Raw genomic sequence first — 18,538 nt, 5'->3', positions numbered from 1 at the left:
CATCCTTTTCTCTGAGCCAGAAGTCTCACCTCTTCTGCCCATATCCATGACACAGACTAACTTGTTATATTGAAAGTGTTATAAACTCTCAGACCCTTCACAATTCTTAAACTAGTTCTTCATAGAAATTTGGCAAATATATTGATCTATTATGAATTAAATACAAAAGAAATGCCATATTCTTACCTCTGCTGATCAAAACTTCATTTTAATATTATTAAATAACCAATGTTGTACTTCCAGTCAGTGATACTTGCTAAAAAAATATTGTTCCCCCTATGAGAAAGAAAAAATAACATCTTAAACAAAAAAAGCAGTCATAGAAAGTCCATTTTAAGGAAACCTATACTTCAAGAGTTACTTAATTCTTTTATCTAAAAGATCTGTATCCTCCAAAGGCTTAGAGATAAGTTTTGGTGATTTGTTTTCATTTACAGTTTCACAAATCAACATTTACCATTACATCTTTGTGATGATTCACTTGCATGCACTTCAAAATACAATAATAAACACAGGAGTCCTTTTTTTTTTTTTTTTTTTTTTTTTGCTTTTTAGGGCTGCGCCTGCGGCACATGTAGGTTCCCAGGCTAGGTGTTGAATAGGAGCTACAGACGCCGGCCTATACCACAGCCACAGCCACGCCAGATCTGAACCACATCTTCGACCTACACCACAGCTCACAGCTCCTTTAACCCACTTTACTGAGCATGGCCAGGGATCGAACCTGCATCCTCATGGGTCTTAGTAAGATTCATTAACCACTGAGCCATGCCAGGAACTCCAACACAGGAATACTTTCTTAGTTCAGTAGTTTAGAAACAATCTTCACGAATACCCAGAACAATATAAGCTTATTAATTTGTAAGATGTAAAAGCTTTTTAAAATATGTAACTTCCTCGATAGAGTGATTTCTGAAACTTCACACACACACTCATATACACAGATATATATACACACACGCATATATAGATATATGAAATGTGTGTGTGTACGTGTGTATACACAAACATATGCTATGAGCTATTTAAAATATTCTGACAAAAAAGGTTACATGGACATGCTCTGGATAGTTTTTCTTCCACACTTCAAATACTTACAGCTTAAGTTAAAAATCTTTTGCCCTTGATATAATTATTTTAGGTACCAAAAATATTAGAATAAAGATCACATTCACTCGGGAGTTCCCTTCGTGGCTCAGCAGTTAATGAACCTGACTAGATCTGTGAGGGTGCATGTTCGATTTCTGGCCTTGCTCAGTGGGTTAAGGATCTGGTGTTGCCATGAGCTGTGGAGTACGTCACAGATGTGGCTTGGATCCTGAGTTGCTGTGGCTGTGGATGTGGCCAGCTGTGGATTGGACCCGTAGCCTGGGAACTCCCATATGGTGCAGGTGCACGGCCCTAAAAAGCAAAAAAAAAAAAAAAATCACATTCACTCTTCACAGATTTTTTTTCCTTCTTACCATCATACAGATGTTGAATTTACCACCTTCCATAATTAATATTTTAAACTTTAATAATCATATCAAAAGATTTTACAGTAAGTAATTTTAAGGAGATCAAAACCTTTATATAAGATATTCCCCATTGCACAGAAATAGCCTCTTCTCTAAGACAGCTTCTCCACATTTATTAGAATACATCTATTCTTGTGTGCCGGGTTTAGATTATGTTCTAGTTCTGTTCATCAAGTTTGGTTAAGTTTCTGTGCCTTAACTTACTCAGACATAAAGCAGATACTCATTCATCCAAACGTTTACTGAACACTTACTATAAGCTAGGAAGAGCAATAAGTCAAGGTATAGCTAAGTTGCTGATATTTCAAAGAGCTCAAGCTAGGAAGAGCAATAAGTCAAGGTATAGCTGAGCTGCTGATATTTCAAAGAGCTCACCAGCCACCAGGAAGAGATAAATACATGTAAGTACAGCACAATGGCTAAAACACAGGCTTAGGATTTGATGCCCAGATCCAACATTTTAGTAGTTATCCCTCTCGTGTCTTTATTTCCTTTATGGAACACAGATAGCATCCCTAGCACCTAAATAACTAGGCCTGTTATCTGGGGAAGAAATAAGCATTTTTCTCATTTAAGCCATTTAAATTTTTGGATCCCTATTACAGCAGCCTTTTTCTTAACACAGAAATTAATATCAGAATTAGAATACTTCCATATCAAAATCCTAAAATACCTGGCTCTGCCTTAGTATTTGGGTAGCAGGCAACAGGGAAACAAATACTACCAGAATAATGGTGACCCTTGTTATATAGGAGCAAAACATTTGATAAACTGTTGCCTATAATAACTTACAGAACTAGGTACCCACAAAAAGCACAGAACTTTAGGGAAAATAGATGAAAAGAACAACATTCATGTGTGTCAGTAGTTCTCTGATGCATTTACTCTGGCAAGAACTGGCCAGTTTGCAAGCAAAGATGGAAAGAAACAGGAAATAGAAATGTTAGTCCCTGCAGTCAACTACTTCAATATTTGCATTATCAGGAGATAAGATATGAGTACTTTTCTCAAAGGACTCCTATTAAGACTTCTTTATTTTAAAAAAACCTTTTCATTAAAATACAGTTGATTTACAATCTTGTATTAGTTTCAGTTGCACAGTAAAGTGATTCAGTTATACATATGTATTCTTTCTCAGATTCTTTTCTATTATAGGTTATTACAAGATACTGAATATATTTCCCTGTGCTATGCTATATACAGTAAGGTCCCTGGTGTTTATTTTATATATAGTGCCTAGGAGTGGAATCGCTGGATTATATGATAGTTCTATTTTTAGTTTTTTAAGGAACCTCCATACTGTTCCCCGCAATGGTTGTACCAATTTACATTTTCATCATCAGTGTAGAAGTGTCCCCTTTTCTTCACGCCCTCTCCAGCATTTATTATTTTTGATGATGACCATTCTGACAAGTGTGAGGTGATAGCTCATTCTAGTTTTGATTTGTATTTTTCTAATATTTAGTGATGTGGAGCATCTCTTCATGTGCCTGTCGGTTATCTGTCTGTCTTCTTTGGAGAAATGTCTATTTAAGTCTTCTGCCCATTTTTTGATTAGGTTGCTTGTTTTTCTGTTGTTGAGTTGTGTGAGCTGTTTGTATACTTTGAAGATTAATCCCTTGTCAGTCACATAGTTTAGAAATACTGTTTTCTCATTCTGTTGGTTGTCTTTTTGTTTTGTTTATGGTTTCCCTTGTTATACAAAAGCTTTTAAGTTTAATTAGGTCTTATTTGTTTATTTTTGTTTTTATTTCCATTACTTTAGGAGGTAGATCCAAAAAGATATTGCTGTGATTTATGTCATTGAGTGTTCTGCTTATGTTTTCCTCTAGGAGTTTTATAGTATCTAGTTTTAGATTTAGGTATTTAATCTATTTTATTTCTGTGTGGTGTTAAAGAATGTTCTAATTTCATTCTTTTACATGTAGCTGTTCAGTTTTCCTAGTACCACTTACTAAAAAGACTGCCTTTCCCCCACTGTGTATTCTTGCCTCCTTTGTTGTAAAAAAAGTGCTCATGGGTGTGGGGGTTTATTTCTGGGCTTTTTGTCCAGTTCCATTGATCTATGTGTCTATTTCTGTGCTAGTAACACACTGTTTTGATTACTGTAACTTTGTAGTATAGTCTGAAGACAGGGAGCATGATTCCTCCAGCTCTGCTCTTGTCTCAGGACTGTTTTGGCTATTTGGGGTCTTTTGTGTTTCCATACAAATCTTAAATTTTTTTGTTCTAGAAAACCCAAATATGCTACCAGAAAACTACTAGAACTCATCACTGAATTCAGTAAAGTTGTAGCATACAAAATTAGCACACAGAAATCCCATGCATTCCTATACACTAACAACGAAAGAATAGAAAGAGAAATTAAGGAAACAATCCCATTTACCATCTCACCAAAAAGAATAAAATACCTAGGAATAAACCTACCTAAGGAGGTAAAAAAAGCCCTGTACTCTGAAAACTCTTAAGATGGGGTTGAAAGAAACCGAAGCCAATACAAACAAATGGAAAGATATACCTCATTCTTGGACTAGAAGAATCAATGTCAAAATGACTACACTACCCAAGACAATCTACAGCTTCAATGAAACTTCTATCAAATTATCAATGGAATTTTCCACATAACTTTTAAGACTTCTTGATGAAAGGAAGGAAGGCAGCCCTGTGACTAAGATTACCTTAGGGTACTGCCAACCCATCAGAACCTGCTGTTTTTACTTTAAGACAGTGGCCATTAAAATGAGAGAAAGTGGTGGAAGATTGCATTGAGGGCAATAAATAAGGCAGGCTTAAGAACTACACCAGGGGAGTTCCCGCTGTAATGCAGTGGGTTAAAAATCTGACTGCAGCAGCTTGGGTCACTGCAGAGGCTTGGGTTCAATCCCCAGTCCAGTGTTGGGAACTTCCATATGCCACAGATGTGGCCATTAAGTAAACAAACAAACTACACCAGAAAAGAGTTTTGCTATTGTCACTGGCACACAGAACTGAACGGAGACAAATATAAAAGAATCCTACTATACTTCTAAGAGAAATGAATTTGACTATATAACCTGCAGGATGGCAAGCCTGTAGTAAGAGGGAGCTGACTATGAAAACTACATATCCCTCAAAGTGGAAAAACATTCAATACCAACTCCAGACGTGATCAGAGAGGTTAATTTGAGGAAGAAACACCCAGAGAGCAAAGACAGGGGTCATAGAACATAAACACATGCATTCTCACCAGAAAGCAGAACTAAGCATGTTAGTTGCAACTCCACTGCCAAGGCAAAGGACCCTTAACCATTCCTTCCTAGTATTACTCTCAACCAGAGACCACCATGTATCTTTCACTGTTTGCTTGTCCAAATGGAAAATTTTATTACTCTTTTCTTGTTTCTGATCTACTACTCCAAGTTGGGTGTATGTGCAAGAATTGAGGGAGAAACAAATAACTGTTTTGTCTATAGGTCAGTGGACTTGTGGATCTGACGGAAAGTACTAATCTCTCAACTGGATTATTGCAACAAGAGAATGGCACTTTGGGGAAGGGAGCCGGAGTGTTTTCAACAAGTAGGATGAAGGATACACATGGATATCTAGGTAGCCAAATAGGAAGACTGTGGCAGACTACTCATCATTTCTGTTTTCTTCTTCCTTGCCAAACAGTCATCTAGCCTAAGACTATACTTCCCAACTACCTTCTAGCAAGCGTGGCCAAGTGATCCTCTGCGTGGATTGTAAACTGAAGCAATATATGCAATGTCTGCCTCATTTGTTTAAAAGGAAATTCTTTGCCCTAGACTTCACTGATTCTCTTTTTTACAGGCTGGAATATCTTCTTAATAGTGACCCAGGAGTTCCCGTCGTGGCGCAGTAGGGAGTTCCCGTCGTGGCACAGTGGTTAACGAATCCGACTAGGAACCATGAGGTTGCAGGTTCGGTCCCTGCCCTTGCTCAGTGGGTTAACGATCCGGCGTTGCCGTGAGCTGTGGTGTAGGTTGCAGACGTGGCTCGGATCCCATGTTGTTGTGGCTCTGGCATAGGCCAGCGGCTACAGCTCCGATTAGACCCCTAGCTTGGGAACCTCCATATGCCGCAGAAGCGGCCCAAAGAAATAGCAAAAAGACCAAAAAAAAAAAAAAAAAAATAGTGACCTAGTATTGACCAGACACAAAACCTTCAAGAATGATAAAGCAAAAAGATGGAAAGATTCTGAATTCTGGAATGGTTTCACAGAGCACAGATGATGAATTTATCTAGACTGCTCAGATGTTTATGTCTTATAACTTTGTTACAGCAACTGCACCTAACCTATACTCTAGATAATATATCCCCCCTTTAAGGCTAATTTCAAAGCAACAACCAGATGATCCTTTATATTATATATCATATTAATTATAATTTCATATTATATGTTATGGTCATGTAATACACAATGTTATATAATAGTAATACATATTAGAAAATAATTCAAATCATCTCTCTCTTGTCTGCTCCAAACCCTCAACGGCTTCACACCATGTTCAGCAGTACTGCTTGCAATGGCCTATATGACTACCTAATAGAATATGTATCTTCCAAAGCTTCTCTGACTTCATCTCCTACCAGTTTGCCTACTCCAAATCACACCGTTTCCTTGCTATTCCTCAAACAAGCCAGATTCCTGCTTTAGGGTATTTGCACCGCTTCCACAAAATACTCTTCTCTCCCCAAAATCCACATAACTCACTCCTTTCCTTCCTTCTAGTCTCAGTTCAGATGTTAACTTCTCAAATAGGCTAAAATAGTAACTCTACTCTCCTGACACACCCTATCTCCTTCTTCCTTATTTTTTTCTCAGTACTAATCTCCATCTAAGAAACTAAAGATTTTACTTATTAGTCTTTCTTATTTCTCCCAGTAAGATGTAAACTTCATGAAGGCAGGAAATTCTAACTACTCTATTCACTGCTGTGTCCCCATTGCCTGATACACAGCAGACACTTAATTTAAGATATAAGGATCACTTAATAAATTAAGTATTCCATAAATATTAACTATTATTATTTTTCTCCTATTTAAATCCTACAGACTTGAAGAAAGGAATTATTATACTGATATGCTGAAAACAGACATGCATGAATAAACTTTTAGGATAAAATTCCTTTACCAGTATAAGTCCAAGGTCTGTTAGCAATTTCCTTTTCTTTTCCTCTCATATCCTGCTGTGCTTTTTGTTCTTTGTTGCTGCCTAACTCTCCTCAATTTCATCCCTTTTCACTGATTATTCCCTAATAAAAACATACATATATAGACATACACAGAATACTACTAATAAATCTACTTTTCATTCTCCCCTAAAAAACAAAAAAATATTTTTATTTTTATATCTTGGTAGAAGAAAAAATTCAAAGGTCAAAAGACTAAAGGAAAAGGAGAGCAGGCAAAAGAGAAAGGAAAGAAAAATTCAGAGGACTTTCGGAGTCAAAGGGAATCAGTCTGATCCTCTTCTCACAAACTGGTCTTTTCCAGCATAGGGAGCAACTGCTACTCAGCTCCAGACAATCCTTGCTGGGCCAGAATGATCAGAGGCTTCTAAATATTCAAGTAGAAATTGAAAATTTTTTTCCCTAAAAGTGAAATCTCCTAAATTTTAGATGCTGCCAAATAATTTAAAAACAAATACAGGAGGAATTCCCGTCGTGGCTCAGTGGTTAATGAATCCAACTAGTATCCATGAGGATGCGGGTTCGATCCCTGGCCTTGCTCACTTGGTTAAGAATCCAGCATTGCTGTGAATTGTGGTGTAGGTCACAGATGCAGCTCGGATCCCAAGTTGCTGTGGCTCTGGCGTAGGCTACAGCTCCAGTTAGACCCCTAGCCTGGGAACCTCCATATGCTGCAGGTGCAGCTCTGAAGGACCCAAAAAAAACCCCAAACTAACAAAAAAACAAATACAGGAGTTCCTGTTGTGGCACAGTGGAAATGAATCCAACTAGTAGCCATGAGGTTGTAGGTTCGATCCCTGGCCTCACTCAGTGGGTTAACGATCTGGCATTGCCGTGAGGTGTGGTGTAGGTCTCAGACATGGCTCGGATCCTGCGTTGCCATGGCTGTGGCGTAGGCTGGCAGCTGTAGCTCCAAATGGACCCCTAGCCTGGGAACCTCCATATGCTGTGGGTGTGGCCCTAAAAAGCAAAAAAAAAAAAAAAAAAAAAAAAAAAAACAAAAAGCAAAAAAAACTCGTGTAGTTAAAATCCAATTCATCTACACAGCAAATTCTTCAAAGCTTGCAATCTCTGACTTACACAGATTCTCATGCTACTCAGTGCATCAGGCAAAGGCTCTTTCATGAAACAGGGAAATCCTGGCTTGCCCTCTCTTAAGAATGAAAGAAGCTGGAGAAAGGACTTCTTTCCTTTTATCTAGGAACTCTGCACCACAGAATCTGTTGAGTTTCATGGCCCTCTTGCACAGTTTGTTAGAGAGCTCAGATGTGTCACTTTCACCCAAGCCTCTGAAGCTATGGGACCCTGACTTACCTGAGATTGTTCATTCATTCTGTTCTCCTAGCCCTGGCAAAGTAGCCTAAACAGAACAATTTGAGAGGTCTGTTCAAGAAGAGCTCCTGCCTGGGCCATTTCTTAGTTCTTAAGAAAGAACTTAGCTGAGTAAAGTACAAACCTCAATCCAAAGACATCACAGGGAACCTCCCTCAAACAGGAACTGCTTCTCATACTAAATGAGAAACTTACACCGGAAGGGTTCTCAGATGTAAGGAGGGATTTCTCTGATAATCCAAACTGACAAGGAGAACAATCTGACAACCCCTTGTAAATATCTCAGGAAAAGTCAGCCAACTCTCAAAGAAACAAAGTTCCTATTAATCTGAAAGACACTTTTTTTTTTTTTTTTTTTTTTTTGCTTTTTAGGGCCACACCCGCAACATATGAAGCTCCCAGGGTAGGGGTTGAATTGGAGCTATGGCTGCCAGTCTACACCACAGCCACAGCAAGCAGGATCCAAGCTGAGTGTGACCTACACCACAGCTCATGGCAATGCCGGATCCTTAACCCACTGAGTGAGGCCGGGGATCAAACCCGAATCATCATGGATCCTAGTCGGGTTCATTAACTGCTGAGCCTTGAAGGGAACTCCCTGAAAGACACCCTCGGTCCTCGATAGCTGTTCTGTCCCACATGGTGGCCACTAGCTACACGTGGCTATTGAACCATCAAAAAGGCGACTAGTGTGACTGAGAACTGAATTTTTAACTTTTAATCCATTTACATTTACTTCCAAACACTGAAGCAGTGCAAATATTAAACATAACCTTATTGTTTGGAGAGGACTGTATTTTGCTTTAACTATTAAGAATGTAGTATACTAATTGGAATATGCTGTAAATGTAAAGTACACACTTAGAAAAGACTTGGTACAAAAAAAGAATGTAAATATCTCAATAATTTTTTATATTGATCACATCTTGAAATAATATTTTGGATATGTTTGATAAAATAAAATATACTACAAAATTAATTTTATCAGTTTATTTTTTAAAATGTAACTCCTAGAAAACGTTTATTTACACTTATCTCACGTATTTCTACTGGACATCAGAGTCTCGGAATGACAAGCCATATCCTTAACTGCTTGAGTGCATAGTAACTGCCCCAGAAAAAGCACTGGGTGATGAACACTGGGCCTAGCTTCTCATGCTAGAGGGATGCTCATTCTCATCAGATGAGCTAAGACTCCAATATCCACAAAAGGGAGTCCAGGTGTGGACATCTGAAAAAATGTGTGAGATGCTCCTGCACCACCCACAGAGATCCTAAACAATAGCTAACCATTCTGATCTCAGTCTGAATTTTTGAGTGTTTCAGAAACCTAAAAGAGAACACAGAAATAATCTAAAACTAAAAGGCACAGTTCAGAGATCCCTTAAAATAGACTGGAGACCACAGGGGATGTCCAGATCTTCTTGGAGAAATCAAAGACTAACAGCCTTGACTCTTGAACTATGGACCCAAAACAGATGTCCTGACAATGTTCTTTCTCCTAAAGGTAAAGAGGTTGAACAAACTGGAGATTCTAGACACTCTGTCAACCCAAGAAAGGGACCACTTCTAACAATCATGGAGCCAACAGTTTCAGCTTCTGAATTCTATTCCTAAATTAGCAACCATGGGACAAATGGGTTCAGAGCTGTAATACTACCAAATAATGATGCCCAATTGTATGCAGAAGTGAGGTACTAAAGATACCACGAAAGGCAAAAATCAGCTACAGACTGACTTACTCTTTGAAAGGCTCCATGTTGGCAATCAACAAATGACTTCTCAATGAGTAAAACACATTCACTTTTTCTTCTAGCTTTAGGAAAAAATTCACTGTTTCTTCAGATGAACACTAGATAATGTAGTAAAATTGCATTTAGGGGCCATAGTGTACAAAAATATACACAACTTTAAATGTTCACTCAATGTAGTGAGATGCTCACATTATGACAGACACACAGGAACAGATACCAAATGAAGGAACATCAAATTCAAGCCCAACTAGATGAGGGGCTCATTGTATAACAGATATCTGGGGAATCAGACTGACATCGGGGATCTGGGACTAAGGGAGGGAAGGGCATCTAACATGTACAGTTAAATTTAAGTATGTTAAACAGGAATATCATGGGAACAAAGGAATCCTCCAATCTAGAAGGAGGTTAACTGAATTCATTTAATACTAGGTTAGTCAATTTGGGGTCCATTTTCTTGGGCCTTTTTCCAAGGAACGAGCATGAAGTTCCAAACAGGGGCACCCCTATAAACCTTCAGAATGCTATCCTCATAACCTTGTGAATAATAAAAGATTAGGGAGATGAGTCTCTTGGGAAAGATGCCACCTTACCTAAGTATTACTCACTTGGGGCATAGCAGAACTCCAGTCCACAAGGGTCAGGTCCATAAGTCTGAGCTAATCGTGACCAAGTCACACCATACAGCGATAAACTGAGAACAATCAGCCCATGATGTCTGTCTTAGTCTGGTACCTCCAACCCTGCTGGTATAATTCTGGCCTCCTAAGTTGGTTAAGTCTGTGTTGGCTGGTTCAGTCTAAATATCTGACCTATGGTTTTATTTCTTGATTTTCATCCAGTTCCTTTTTGGAATGGCTGAGGCCTTGACACCCTGCCCAGTTTTGTAAGGTCCTTCTTTCAGGAGCTAAACATGCCAAATCACTGGATATATCCTACTCTAAAACAGCCAAGCCACCTGGCACTCTCCTGACTCTGAAGATCACCACCACTGAGATGGCTTTTAACCTTCTTTATTATGCCTTCACAATTATTTACACACACAACACCCTTTCATCAGTAGCATCTGTCATTTCAAAAAGTGATTCACAATGAAGACGAGATAATAGAATCACTAGAGTAGAGGGGACGCACAAAGTAAGGGAAATCACTGGTTGAGAACCTCTTGCTGCAACTCACCACTCATCAGAATGAACTCCTGAGGGCCAGCCATATACCATACTACACAAATTATAGGAATAGTTAAGAAGAGAATAGAGTACTAAGTTCTTCTCTTCTGGGAAGAGAGTAAAAGGGAGTTCTTTCAAAAGAAACGTAAGTGAAATAACTTGGTAGACAAACTATATTTTGAAAATCTATATGCTGTCCTGTTGATACCAAATATAGACCAAATAGCAATATCAAATACAAACCAAATATAGACAATCGAAACTTTCTGGAACACTTATTATTATACCTGTAGCTTAATGTTACTTCATCTACTTCTCATAAGAATCTGAAAGAGCTATTATTACTCCATTTTACAGGTAAAGAAACTAAGGAGTAAAAAGTTTACATAACTTACCCAAGGTCACACAGTTAAAAAACAATGGAAAAAGGAAAAAAACCTCAAATGTGTCTAACTTCATGGCCTATACTTAAATTTGTATAATTCTAAAGTCCACACTTTAACTATTAGAGAAAATAGATCGTAATACTCATCAGGCCATGAAATAAATATGCCCCTACTAAAAGAAAAGCTGAAATCAGAGTGCAATATTAATGAAAAATTCATTTGATAAATTAACTTTATTCAATTTTCCATGTAACTAACATTATTCCCTAATCATGAAATCTTAAAATTCCTCACATCCACAAATACAAACTCTGAAATTTAAAGGCATTGTTACCTTCTAATTTCTTTAAAATATGGTTTTAAACAGTTGTAGTCTAATAAAAGGGAAATACCTTATTACTCATCTTAGAACTGGAACTTAGATTAAGAAGTACTCTCTGAACATTGGTAATTTTGGATAACTGCATTAAAATGACAGCAAATCCATAGAAAAATAATTTTAAAACATAATTAGAAAGAATGTTAATAACTTCTAAGAGTATTTCAATGGTTGACTTACTACATGAATGAAGTAAAGAAATCCAGAAAGAACTTTTATTGCTCATTATACGACACTTAGTAAAAAAAAAATAATAATTTTTTGGTGGGCTGAACCTGCAGCATATGTAAGTTCCTGGGTCAGGGATCATATCTGAGCCACAGCTGTGACCTATGCCACAGATGCATAAGTCTGTGCCATAGCGGGAGCTCCAGTAAAAGCTTCTTCTGATATTTCATGGAAAATAGGATTTAATTAATTAAAAGTACTTCATATAAACTTTTCAGTTGTATATGCCACAAAACAAATATGCTAGTAACATAATACAGAATGTCTTCTAATGTGTCATGTTAAATACCTTAAAAACCCTGGAATAGTCCAAAGTGCCAAAAACTAGTTTCTCTTTTTAACATAAGAAGAAATTTAGAAAGAACCACAGTCATTATCTATTACCCAATTCAGGGATCTGTCCACTATCCCTGAAAATATTTCACCTTACTAGTTATCTCAACGAAGAACAAAGCTCAGAACCAAAACAGAAAGTATAATCCTCTCTCTGAAAAATATTCAAAGAAACAATGTTTTCTTCACAGCTTATGCTTTCTTGCTTTCTTTAATATACCACGAATTTTGGTAACAGACAGACCTGAATTCTAATTCAGGCTCCCTAAGTCTCAGTTTTCTCACATGGAAATATTTGTAATTCCTGGGTCAAAAAAAAACTTGAAACTTTTATATTTCTATTAAGAAAAAAATGGCTCTTTTTTAAATTTAGTACATCATTGATAACCAAGTATGCAGCTGTTTAAAAAGGGCAATCTTTAAAAATAAAATGGTAAAACCCACTATGAAGTTGTTTCAATCTATTCTGAAAAATCTAGACCTGCCTAACAATTTCTGCTTTCCTAAGCATCCCATTAGGAATGCTCTCTTCTGTTATCACTCTGCTTCTTATTCATATTCATTTTTATCCTTCTTCCTGACAACTCAAGAAAAAAAAAAAAAAAAAAACACAATACTACTCACTTCAGATCTATATGCTCCCACTTCCATCCATTTATTTAAATATACATGTGAGCATATCACAAAACTCATTTTGCCTAAAAAAAAAAAGGGATTCTAAGCATTTCCTTAATTCTTAGAATCAAAGCAAAGGAAATCCTTGCCCTTTCCATCCCCTAAAGAATCCTCCACTCTCAAGGGTCTATATCTACAGCAAATAAAGATAAAAATATAAGACAACAGAAATTTATGGAAGTAACCAAAGACTGTGTAACTCTCATATTTTCAGTGTCAAATTCTGGCAAACATACTGAATGCTGCAGTGTCTGTTTCACTATGTGAACATTAATCTAAGCTACTACATAGTTCACGCACACCCTACTAAACTTTTCAAAGTCTGAAATTAAAAAAGTCTAAATTGCAGTGATCTGGAATTTAAACATTCAATTACATTCTCACAACAGTCTCAGAGAGATTAAAATTAAGTGTTTATATGGTAATTTTTGTCTGTGGCGGCCTTAAGCATGTTTAAATGATTAGGGCTTACTTTGCTTTTGAAAGATTAGTGGTAGCCACCTTTTTACCCACATATAATACATATAATAGGTATATGTATTATGTATACATAAATTATGTGTTTAATGTCTCTACATATAATAGGTAGAGATATCTGAGGTACAGAGGTTAAGTGACTTCTACAAACTGATGTCATGAGTTATAATAGTTTAGATTTTCTGACTTACAGTCCTGTGCCTGCTGTCTACCATGAGTCTTTATTTTAATTTCTAAGAGCACAAAATCGATTTACTATAAATACCCACAAGAATATTTTCACGTTTACTTTTAATGAATAGTTACCAAGAAACAGAAAGACTTGCCTTTGAAATATGGGAAGGCTTCCTTCAGAAGCAGCAGTTATCTCTATTTGCATTGGAAAAATCTTTTTCTTTTTCTTTTTTTTTTTTTTTTGCCTTTTAGAGCCACACCCTCAGCACATGAGGTTCCCAGGCTAGGGGTCAAATGGGAGCTGTAGCTGCTGGCCTACACCACAGCAACATCAGATCCAAGCCTTGTCTGTGACCTACACCACAGCTCACAGCAACGCAGGATCCATAACCCACTAAGCAAGGCCAGGGATTGAACCTGTGTCCTCATGGATGCTAGTCAGATTCGTTAACTGCTGAGCCACAACCAGAACTCTGGAAAAATCATTTTTTAAAAATCTTAAAAGCTGAGGAGTTCATCACCTCCTATCATATGTGATAACTGCGAGTTCTTCCAAAAGAAGTGTGGTTTCATGACATCAGATCCTAAACAGTGTCTTCTGCTTTTACCTTTACTATGACTTCAAGTAAGGAACTACACTTTTATTGTCTTGGTGCTTCCCTTCTGTACAACAGAAACAGAAAAGTTTAATTCCTACCTGACATAGACAATGTAAGGAAGAATTTACTGTTTGTGGACTGCTTTGAGATTCCAGAATGAAGTGCATAATCCAGTTGATCTTCGACCCTGGAAAAAAGGCAAACTTCACTGAGAGTAAATGCTTCAGCAAATGCCGTTAAAATAAGATACTACGACATTATTTACATGGAGAGTTTTTTGGTAAGCCAAATCTTGATCACAATGAAATGGAGGAAAAAACCCTCCACAACTGTTTGGAAAGTCTTTTTTTCCCAATTCAAAAACTGAATATTTCTGTCCTCACATATTTCTCCTTTAGTAGGCACACTAATTCTTTAAGTCAGTAAAAACTGCATGCATTTATTACAGAGAACAGAGACCATCAAGAAAATGATGCAATCAATTGCAAAAGCAATTGTATAAAATCTCAAATTGTTAAATTTCATTTAAGACTAGTTCTTGGACAACCATATTCCTAGAGGACAATAAAATCTCCAAAATTTAACCTTATGTTTGGAGGTCAGCCTTTATGATTTCATCAAGTATATCCCAAAGTTGCTTCCGTTGACATGTCAGGTAAACATAATTCTTAAAAATTAAAGCTTTGATCACTAAGGGTAACAGGTTATTGCTACTGTCACTCTTTTGATGATACGTCTAGTCAGTGAAAAAAGAAAATGAAGAGACTATTAAACTGGAAACTGAACTAGGTATACTGAGTAGATACCTAGTTTAGGTAGAAAGTAAAAGACACTAGTACTTTTCAGAGATTTACCAAAAAGTAAAACGTACTGGAGTTAAGAGGCTCGACCCATGCAAAAGGAAAACAACAACAGTTTTAGAGAGAAAAAAGGTCAAGATTAGAGAGTAGAAATGGATCAGGATGGAAAAAGACGGAAGGCCACCAGAAGTAAAGCGATGACGGAGGGTACCAAGAGAGGTAAGGATTCAAGGAGTGAGGGGGACACAGAATGAACTCTAGCGCAGAGCGATGCTAAAGCAAAGCGCACAGTCAGTAACTAACATCCAAGAACGAAGATGAAGTCCGGAAAGGAAAAAATGAGAAGAGCCCAGGAAGAAATTACAGAGGTGGCAGAGTAAGAAGCCCGGTCGGTGAGGGGAGGAGCGTGGAAAAGGAGCCCACCTAGAGATGCGCCGTGAGAGAGAAGAAATCCAGGGGAGCAAAAAACACCCTGCCTCCCACGGAGGGACCACTGGGGATGAAGGAGCGGAACCACGGACGCGGGCCAAGCGTGAGGATAGGGCAAAGCGCGCGCAGCAAGCGAAGCTTAGGGAGCAGGAGTGAGGGCCGGGAGCAGGGGCGCAGGGGGTCGGCAACAGGGGCGCGGGGGCAGAGGGCAAGGGCTCGGGCCGCGGGGGTGCTGGGGGGCAGGGGGAAAGCAGCTGCTCCGCACAGGGAGAGCGCTCCACACCGCCGTCCCCACCGACCTTCAGCGGCCCGGCGCTCGGCGCCGGCTCCCACCCGGAGCGGCCGCGTGAGGGCCAGAACGGCCGGCGAAGACCGGGCGCAGGAGGCCGCTTCCTACTGGGCCCGCGGGAAGAAGACTGGGGGTCGTGGGATCGGGAGCCGGGGACGCGAGGGCGTCAGGGACTCACCTCTCGCCTGGTTCGGCCTCCTCTACCGCCCGGCGGACAGAGGAGCCCGTGGTCTCGCTGGAAGAAGGCGGCCCCGCCCGGGTCAGCACCATCCCGCCGCGGGCCCCTCACATCGCCATCGCAGCCACCGCAACCGCCACCGCGGAGGAGCCGGCTCGTCACCGCCAGCCGACAATCGGGCCAAGGCGGCCAGCGAGCATGCGCAGTCACCCAGTTCGGCAGCCGGGCCAGCGGCGCTACCTGCGAGCCACAGGTCCCCAGCGCGCGGCCCCGCCCCCCCCAGCCTCCCCTCGCCTCCCTCTCGCCCGTGCCCTCCCCTCTCCAAGCTAGGCCCCGCCCCTCCGGGCCTGCGCCCCGCCCCCCGCTCTCCCCGAGCTCCAGCTGAGATTTCCAGAGCTCTATCTGCCCTGTTCGGCCCCCGGCTCCCAAGTTCCCGCGAGAACGGGAAGTTTGCGTCAATAAACAGCGCGAAGCGCCCAGAAGGGCTGGGCTCCGAGTGTGTGGAGCCTGACCGGGTTCCGCTCCAGGCTCAGGAACCGGGGAAGAAATGCTGAGAGTTCAGCTGTGTTTCTCACCTCCAGCCTGCGATCCGGGATAAAGAGCCTGGCTCCTGCGCTGCTCAGTTTGCAGGAGGAAGGGAAAGAGCAGCTATCGTTTGGGACTCGGTTGCTGCGTCCTTGGAGAGGTGTGGGTGTTGCTATGGTTACTCTTTGGCTATAGCTGCCCTAAAGGGCTGGAGGGCGAAGTGACTCTAGCTCTAGAATTCCGTTAACGGGGCCCATGAAGGATAATCCTTTAGTGATCTACTTCACTCATCCCAATTTCTGAACCCTTTGTGGTGCCCAAAGCTCAGTATGTTACAAAAGCAAAGTTAATGAAAAGAAGAAGGAAGTTGCGGCTGTGGCGTGTGTTTTACAACTGAGGAGGGTGAATACTGTTGAGGGTTGTACAACAATATGAATGTACTTAATGGCACTGAAGTGCACTTTTAAAAGTGGTTAAAAAACGTAAATTTTATGTCATGTATAGTTTACCGCAATAAACTATTGTGGAAGAAAAAAAGCTGTGCATTGATTTGGAAATGATACTGATGCCTTGTATCCTAGACCATTTTGTGGGACGGATTGTGACTATAATTTAACCTCTGATTTTTAACATGGTTGTAAGTGCCCCCCTTATCCTCTGATAATCAGCATATTAGCATTTGCATGACTGGCTTGTTTTCCCAGTTCCTAAACTCATTCTGTTTTTTTAATAGCCAAATAGCATTTTACAATCTTTTCACATAAGGGTTTGAATTGTGGTTTGGATTGTAGCCTCAAAATTGAAAGCCTTTTTCTATTTGTTTAGGTCTACCTTTTTTAGGAAAGTATACTAAATATTCAATTATTTACGTTTCCGTATTTATGCCTTCCCTAAAATTCACCTGTGCCAATATTCCTTTCCTATTAATGCATTCTTTTTGTTCAAATCACATGATTTCAAATTACCTGGTTCAAAAGAATCATCTACATGCCAGACATTGTACTTATCTTGATGGATACCAACATGAATAAAAACAACTTGGGTGGAGTGTTTGCATAACTACCTTATGATGTGATGTGTTCAGTGCACAGATATGCAGCACTGAGAATTACTGGAGCTCAGAGGAGTTTAATTTAGGTTCGGAGAGGTCATGAGTCAAGAAGGATTTCCAGGAAAAAATGATTCCAGATAGTTAATACAATGGGATATATGTGTTTTGGGGGGAGAGAGGATGGATAGAAGGGAAAGGGATCACTTGAACAAAACCATGCAAGGAGGAACCGATTTTTGCACAGAACTACGGTTTAGCAATTTGATGCCACAATTTGGATTTGTGAAGCCAGAGAATCAGGCAAAGATCATATCATGGTGAGCCTTTGAAGGATTTCAAGGAAAGATCAATCCAGCTAGTATTTTTCACTTCCTATTCAGTGTGTGCCAAGCACTGTGGTAGTTGCTAGAATACATTGAGCATTAAGAGTCAGTCCTAACTCAGGGAGTTTACAATCTAGTAGGGGAAGGCAATTCCTCAGATGTCAATAAGTTGTACCAGAGAGTTAAATTTGAGATAGGTAGAAGGTTGTTTGGGAGACCAGAAGGGGAGCTCCTTCTAACTAACCTAGAGGTTTAGATAAGACTTCCTAGAAATGATCCATCAATAGAAGAGAATAAAATAATCTCTTAAAAATTAGAAAAATTATGATATCTCCCAACATGCAGACTGCAGAAGGCATTGATCTAGGTGTCAGGTTACCTGTTTTGAGTTCCAGATCTGCAGTATACTAGGTAATCTGGAGAGTCTCTAGGTCTCAGTTTTCTCTTGTAACCAGAGGATCAGATTATTTTGTGTCTAAAGTATTTTAAAAATTTCATGACTCTACTCTAAATTTACTTCCCATTTATCTTTCCAGGTTTTGAGTCAGCCTTTATGGTGCTAATTACCTTTTTTTTTTTGCTTTTTAGGGCCAAATCTGTGGCATATGGAAGTTCCCAGCCTAGGGGTCGAATCCGAGCTGCTGGCCTACACCACAGTCACAGCAATGCCAGATCCAAGCCACATCTGCAACCTACACTGAAGCTTGTGGCAACGGCAGATCCTTAAC

General features: G+C 39.5%; 1 protein-coding gene across 10 annotated transcripts in view; it reads right to left on the bottom strand.

The window, feature by feature from the left end:
- The window catches only part of FAM135A (family with sequence similarity 135 member A), a 136,486-nt gene extending 120,305 nt beyond the window's left edge, over positions 1–16,181 (bottom strand). For all 10 annotated transcript variants that reach the window (XR_014805028.1, XM_013992626.3, XM_084958701.1 and 7 more), the window contains exons 1-3: positions 15,912–16,181; positions 14,314–14,402; positions 187–276 (exon numbers count right to left, since the gene is read on the bottom strand). The gene's annotated coding sequence lies outside the window, so the exon portion shown is untranslated. The remainder of the gene's footprint in view (positions 1–186; positions 277–14,313; positions 14,403–15,911) is intronic.
- Between the last annotated feature and the right edge of the window lie 2,357 nt (positions 16,182–18,538).

Source organism: Sus scrofa, chromosome 1 (assembly GCF_054392235.1).
Source record: "Sus scrofa isolate SSC_HxYL_T2T_F1_AM1 chromosome 1, Sscrofa_HxYL_maternal_Yorkshire_Landrace_v2.0, whole genome shotgun sequence".
In the NCBI taxonomy this organism is placed as follows: domain Eukaryota; kingdom Metazoa; phylum Chordata; class Mammalia; order Artiodactyla; family Suidae; genus Sus; species Sus scrofa.
Note: the sequence above shows the minus strand (reverse complement) of the source record. Positions and strands in the feature narration are given on the sequence as shown.